Source organism: Coregonus lavaretus, assembly GCF_964263955.1.
Source record: "Coregonus lavaretus genome assembly, chromosome: 39".
Lineage (NCBI taxonomy): Eukaryota > Metazoa > Chordata > Actinopteri > Salmoniformes > Salmonidae > Coregonus > Coregonus lavaretus.
In genome coordinates, this window is record NC_140026.1 from 8,999,482 (window position 1) to 9,006,267 (window position 6,786).

Consider the following 6,786-nt stretch of genomic DNA (forward strand, 5'->3'; position numbering starts at 1 on the left):
GAAGGAGATAAACATGAAGGAGAGAAACATGAAATATGGAGGAGAGAAACACGAAGGAGAGAAACATGGAGGAGAGAAACATGAAGGAGAGAAACATGGAGTAGAGAAACATGAAACATGAAGGAGAGAAACATGGAGGAGAGAAACATGAAGGAGAGAACATGGAGGAGAGAAACATGAAATAGAGAATCATGGAGGAGAGAAACATGAAGTAGAGAAACATGGAGAGAAACATGGAGGAGAGAGAGAAATATGAAGGAGAGAAACATGGAGGAAAGAAACATGAAGGAGAGAAACATGAAACATGAAGGAGAGAAACATGGAGGAGAGCAACATGAAGGAGAGAAACATGAAACATGGAGGAGAGAAACACGAAGGAGAGAAACATGGAGGAGAGAAACATGGAGGAGAGAAACATGAAACATGAAGGAGAGAAACATGGAGGAGAGAAACATGAAGGAGAGAAACATGGAAGTGAGAAACCTGAAGGAGAGAAACATGAAGGAGAGAAAGATGAAATATGAAGGAGGGAAACATGGAGGAGAGAAACATGAAGGAGAAAAACATGAAACATGGAGGAAAGAAACATGAAGGAGTGAAACATGGAGGAGAGAAACATGAAACATGAAGGAGAGAAACATGGAGGAGAGAAACATGAAGAAGAGAAACATGGAGCAGAGAAACATGGAGGAGAGAAACATGAAACATGAAGGAGAGAAACATGGAGGAGAGAAACATGAAGGAGAGAAACATGAAACATGAAGGAGAGAAACATGGAGGAAAGCAACATGAAGGAGAGAAACATGAAACATGGAGGAGAGAAACACGAAGGAGAGAAACATGGAGGAGAGAAACATGGAGGAGAGAAACATGGAGGAGAGAAACATGAAACATGAAGGAGAGAAACATGGAGGAGAGAAACATGAAGGAGAGAAACATGGAAGTGAGAAACCTGAAGGAGAGAAACATGAAGGAAAGAAAGATGAAATATGAAGGAGGGAAACATGGAGGAGAGAAACATGAAGGAGAAAAACATGAAACATGGAGGAAAGAAACATGAAGGAGTGAAACATGGAGGAGAGAAACATGAAACATGAAGGAGAGAAACATGGAGGAGAGAAACATGAAGAAGAGAAACATGGAGCAGAGAAACATGGAGGAGAGAAACATGAAACATGAAGGAGAGAAACATGGAGGAGAGAAACATGAAGTAGAGAAACATGGAGGAGAGGAACATGGAGGAGAGAAACATGGAGGAGAGAAATATGAAGGAGAGAAACATGAAACATGAAGGACAGAAACATGAAACATGAAGGAGAGAAACATGGAGGAGAGAAACATGAAACATAGAGGAGAGAAACATAAGGGAGAGGAAAATGGAGGAGAGAAACATGAAACATGAGGAGAGAAACATGGAGGAGAGAAACATGAAGGAGATAAACATGAAGGAGAGAAACATGGAGGAGAGAAACATGGAGGAGAGAAACATGAGAGAGAGAAACATGAAGGAGAGAAACATGAAACATGAAGGAGAGAAACATGGAGGAGAGAAACATGAAACATGAAGGACAGAAACATGAAACATGAAGGAGAGAAACATGGAGGAGAGAAACATGAAGGAGAGAAACATGGAGCAGAGAAACATGGAGGAGAGAAACATGAAACATGAAGGAGAGAAACATGGAGGAGAGAAACATGAAGTAGAGAAACATGGAGGAGAGGAACATGGAGGAGAGAAACATGGAGGAGAGAAATATGAAGGAGAGAAACATGAAACATGAAGGAGAGAAACATGAAGGAAAGAAACATGGAGGACATAAACATGAAGGAGAGAAAAATGAAGAAGAGAAACATGAAGGAGAGAAACATGGAGGAGAGAAATATGAAGGAGAGAAAAATGGAGGAGAGAAACATGAAGGATAGAAACATGGAGGAGAGAAACATGGAGGAGAGAAACATGAAACATGAAGGAGAGAAACATGGAGGAGAGAAATATGGACGAGAGAAATATGAAGGAGAGAAACATGAAGGACAGAAACATGAAACATGGAGGAGAGAAACATGAAGGAGAGAAACATGAAAGAAAGAAACATGGAGGAGAGAACATGGAGGAGAGAAAAAAGAAGGAGAGAAACATGAAGGAGGGAAACATGGAGGAGAGAAACATGAAACATGGAGGAGAGAAACATGGAGGAGAGCAACATGAAGGAGAGAAACATGAAACATGGAGGAGAGAAACACGAAGGAGAGAAACATGGAGGAGAGAAACATGAAGGAGAGAAACATGGAGGAGATAAACATGAAACATGAAGGAGAGAAACATGGAGGAGAGAAACATGAAGGAGAGAACATGGAGGAGAGAAACATGAAATAGAGAATCATGGAGGAGAGAAACATGAAGTAGAGAAACATGGAGAGAAACATGGAGGAGAGAGAGAAATATGAAGGAGAGAAACATGGAGGAAAGAAACATGAAGGAGAGAAACATGAAACATGAAGGAGAGAAACATGGAGGAGAGCAACATGAAGGAGAGAAACATGAAACATGGAGGAGAGAAACACGAAGGAGAGAAACATGGAGGAGAGAAACATGGAGGAGAGAAACATGAAACATGAAGGAGAGAAACATGGAGGAGAGAAACATGAAGGAGAGAAACATGGAAGTGAGAAACCTGAAGGAGAGAAACATGAAGGAGAGAAACATGAAACATGGAGGAAAGAAACATGAAGGAGTGAAACATGGAGGAGAGAAACATGAAACATGAAGGAGAGAAACATGGAGGAGAGAAACATGAAGAAGAGAAACATGGAGCAGAGAAACATGGAGGAGAGAAACATGAAACATGAAGGAGAGAAACATGGAGGAGGGAAACATGAAGTAGAGAAACATGGAGGAGAGGAACATGGAGGAGAGAAACATGGAGGAGAGAAATATGAAGGAGAGAAACATGAAACATGAAGGACAGAAACATGAAACATGAAGGAGAGAAACATGGAGGAGAGAAACATGAAACATAGAGGAGAGAAACATAAGGGAGAGGAAAATGGAGGAGAGAAACATGAAACATGAGGAGAGAAACATGGAGGAGAGAAACATGAAGGAGATAAACATGAAGGAGAGAAACATGAAATATGGAGGAGAGAAACACGAAGGAGAGAAACATGGAGGAGAGAAACATGAAGGAGAGAAACATGGAGTAGAGAAACATGAAACATGAAGGAGAGAAACATGGAGGAGAGAAACATGAAGGAGAGAACATGGAGGAGAGAAACATGAAATAGAGAATCATGGAGGAGAGAAACATGAAGTAGAGAAACATGGAGAGAAACATGGAGGAGAGAGAGAAATATGAAGGAGAGAAACATGGAGGAAAGAAACATGAAGGAGAGAAACATGAAACATGAAGGAGAGAAACATGGAGGAGAGCAACATGAAGGAGAGAAACATGAAACATGGAGGAGAGAAACACGAAGGAGAGAAACATGGAGGAGAGAAACATGGAGGAGAGAAACATGGAGGAGAGAAACATGAAACATGAAGGAGAGAAACATGGAGGAGAGAAACATGAAGGAGAGAAACATGGAAGTGAGAAACCTGAAGGAGAGAAACATGAAGGAGAGAAAGATGAAATATGAAGGAGGGAAACATGGAGGAGAGAAACATGAAGGAGAAAAACATGAAACATGGAGGAAAGAAACATGAAGGAGTGAAACATGGAGGAGAGAAACATGAAACATGAAGGAGAGAAACATGGAGGAGAGAAACATGAAGAAGAGAAACATGGAGCAGAGAAACATGGAGGAGAGAAACATGAAACATGAAGGAGAGAAACATGGAGGAGAGAAACATGAAGGAGAGAAACATGAAACATGAAGGAGAGAAACATGGAGGAGAGCAACATGAAGGAGAGAAACATGAAACATGGAGGAGAGAAACACGAAGGAGAGAAACATGGAGGAGAGAAACATGGAGGAGAGAAACATGGAGGAGAGAAACATGAAACATGAAGGAGAGAAACATGGAGGAGAGAAACATGAAGGAGAGAAACATGGAAGTGAGAAACCTGAAGGAGAGAAACATGAAGGAGAGAAAGATGAAATATGAAGGAGGGAAACATGGAGGAGAGAAACATGAAGGAGAAAAACATGAAACATGGAGGAAAGAAACATGAAGGAGTGAAACATGGAGGAGAGAAACATGAAACATGAAGGAGAGAAACATGGAGGAGAGAAACATGAAGAAGAGAAACATGGAGCAGAGAAACATGGAGGAGAGAAACATGAAACATGAAGGAGAGAAACATGGAGGAGAGAAACATGAAGTAGAGAAACATGGAGGAGAGGAACATGGAGGAGAGAAACATGGAGGAGAGAAATATGAAGGAGAGAAACATGAAACATGAAGGACAGAAACATGAAACATGAAGGAGAGAAACATGGAGGAGAGAAACATGAAACATAGAGGAGAGAAACATAAGGGAGAGGAAAATGGAGGAGAGAAACATGAAACATGAGGAGAGAAACATGGAGGAGAGAAACATGAAGCAGATAAACATGAAGGAGAGAAACATGGAGGAGAGAAACATGGAGGAGAGAAACATGAGAGAGAGAAACATGAAGGAGAGAAACATGAAACATGAAGGAGAGAAACATGGAGGAGAGAAACATGAAACATGAAGGACAGAAACATGAAACATGAAGGAGAGAAACATGGAGGAGAGAAACATGAAGGAAAGAAACATGGAGGAGATAAACATGAAGGAGAGAAAAATGAAGGAGAGAAACATGAAACATGAGGAGAGAAACATGGAGGAGAGAAACATGAAGGAGATAAACATGAAGGAGAGAAACATGGAGGAGAGAAACATGGAGGAGAGAAACATGAAGAAGAGAAACATGGAGCAGAGAAACATGGAGGAGAGAAACATGAAACATGAAGGAGAGAAACATGGAGGAGAGAAACATGAAGTAGAGAAACATGGAGGAGAGGAACATGGAGGAGAGAAACATGGAGGAGAGAAATATGAAGGAGAGAAACATGAAACATGAAGGACAGAAACATGAAACATGAAGGAGAGAAACATGGAGGAGAGAAACATGAAACATAGAGGAGAGAAACATAAGGGAGAGGAAAATGGAGGAGAGAAACATGAAACATGAGGAGAGAAACATGGAGGAGAGAAACATGAAGGAGATAAACATGAAGGAGAGATACATGGAGGAGAGAAACATGAAACATGAAGGAGAGAAACATGGAGGAGAGAAACATGAGAGAGAGAAACATGAAGGAGAGAAACATGAAACATGAAGGAGAGCAACATGGAGGAGAGAAACATGAAGGAAAGAAACATGGAGGAGATAAACATGAAGGAGAGAAAAATGAAGGAGAGAAACATGAAACATGAGGAGAGAAACATGGAGGAGAGAAACATGAAGGAGATAAACATGAAGGAGAGAAACATGGAGGAGAGAAACATGGAGGAGAGAAACATGAAACATGAAGGAGAGAAACATGGAGGAGAGAAACATGGAGGAGAGAAACGTGAAGTAGAGAAACATGGAGGAGAGAAACATGGAGGAGAGAAACATGAAGGACAGAAACATGAAACATGAAACATGAAGGAGAGAAACATGGAGGAGAGAAACATGAAGGAGAGAAACATGGAGGAGAGAAACATGAAGGAGAGAAACATGAAACACGAAGGAGAGAAACATGGAGGAGAGAAACATGAGAGAGAGAAACATGAAGGAGAGAAACATGAAACATGAAGGACAGAAACATGGAGGAGAGAAATATGGACGAGAGAAATATGAAGGAGAGAAACATGAAGGACAGAAACATGAAACATGGAGGAGAGAAACATGAAGGAGAGAAACATGAAAGAAAGAAACATGGAGGAGAGAACATGGAGGAGAGAAAAAAGAAGGAGAGAAACATGAAGGAGGGAAACATGGAGGAGAGAAACATGAAACATGGAGGAGAGAAACATGGAGGAGAGCAACATGAAGGAGAGAAACATGAAACATGGAGGAGAGAAACACGAAGGAGAGAAACATGGAGGAGAGAAACATGAAGGAGTGAAACATGGAGTAGAGAAACATGAAACATGAAGGAGAGAAACATGGAGGAGAGAAACATGAAGGAGAGAACATGGAGGAGAGAAACATGAAATAGAGAATCATGGAGGAGAGAAACATGAAGTAGAGAAACATGGAGAGAAACATGGAGGAGAGAGAGAAATATGAAGGAGAGAAACATGGAGGAAAGAAACATGAAGGAGAGAAACATGAAACATGAAGGAGAGAAACATGGAGGAGAGCAACATGAAGGAGAGAAACATGAAACATGGAGGAGAGAAACACGAAGGAGAGAAACATGGAGGAGAGAAACATGGAGGAGAGAAACATGAAACATGAAGGAGAGAAACATGGAGGAGAGAAACATGAAGGAGAGAAACATGGAAGTGAGAAACCTGAAGGAGAGAAACATGAAGGAGAGAAAGATGAAATATGAAGGAGGGAAACATGGAGGAGAGAAACATGAAGGAGAAAAACATGAAACATGGAGGAAAGAAACATGAAGGAGTGAAACATGGAGGAGAGAAACATGAAACATGAAGGAGAGAAACATGGAGGAGAGAAACATGAAGAAGAGAAACATGGAGCAGAGAAACATGGAGGAGAGAAACATGAAACATGAAGGAGAGAAACATGGAGGAGAGAAACATGAAGTAGAGAAACATGGAGGAGAGGAACATGGAGGAGAGAAACATGGAGGAGAGAAAT